Here is a 575-nt window from a genome sequence, read left to right as displayed (position 1 = left end):
CCACGCCCACCGTGGGGCGGGACCCGCGTGGAAGGAGGGGTCCAGGGTGGGGCTCCGGGAGGCGGGGTCCGGGCTCCAGACGCTTCCAGACTACCCAGCACCCGGCAGGTGGCCAGGGACTCGATGGTGCTACCCACGCCTGCCCACGCCCATCTCCTGGCTCAGACTCGCAGGCGCCCCCGGATTGAAGGAGCGCCAGAACTCTCCCTGGCAAAAAATTTAAAATAAAAAGAAACCCAGGAGGACCTGGACCTCTCTGGACTCAGGGAGAGTTTGCAGCAATTTTGCTGCGCCGGGCGTTGGACGCCAATGCTCACACCAGAGAAGTGCCCTCAGTCCCTCCGAGGCCGGACGCCACTCGCTGCAGTCACTGTGGCAGGAAGACCTTCCTGGCTGCTGGAGCAGGCTGGGTCGCCCACTCCCTGGGGGAGCACTTCTATTTAGAGTACGTTCCTGCCCTCCCTCCCCTTGGCTCCAGCGTTACGGCTTAATCTAGCCTTCGATATGGGGACTTAGGCAAAGGGTCAAACGTCAGCCATCCCAAACTGCAGAGGATGTAGTGTGGCACCTATGAC

This window comes from Mandrillus leucophaeus, unplaced genomic scaffold (genome assembly GCF_000951045.1).
Source record: "Mandrillus leucophaeus isolate KB7577 unplaced genomic scaffold, Mleu.le_1.0 Scaffold415, whole genome shotgun sequence".
Lineage (NCBI taxonomy): Eukaryota > Metazoa > Chordata > Mammalia > Primates > Cercopithecidae > Mandrillus > Mandrillus leucophaeus.
This window is presented reverse-complemented; position numbering follows the sequence as displayed.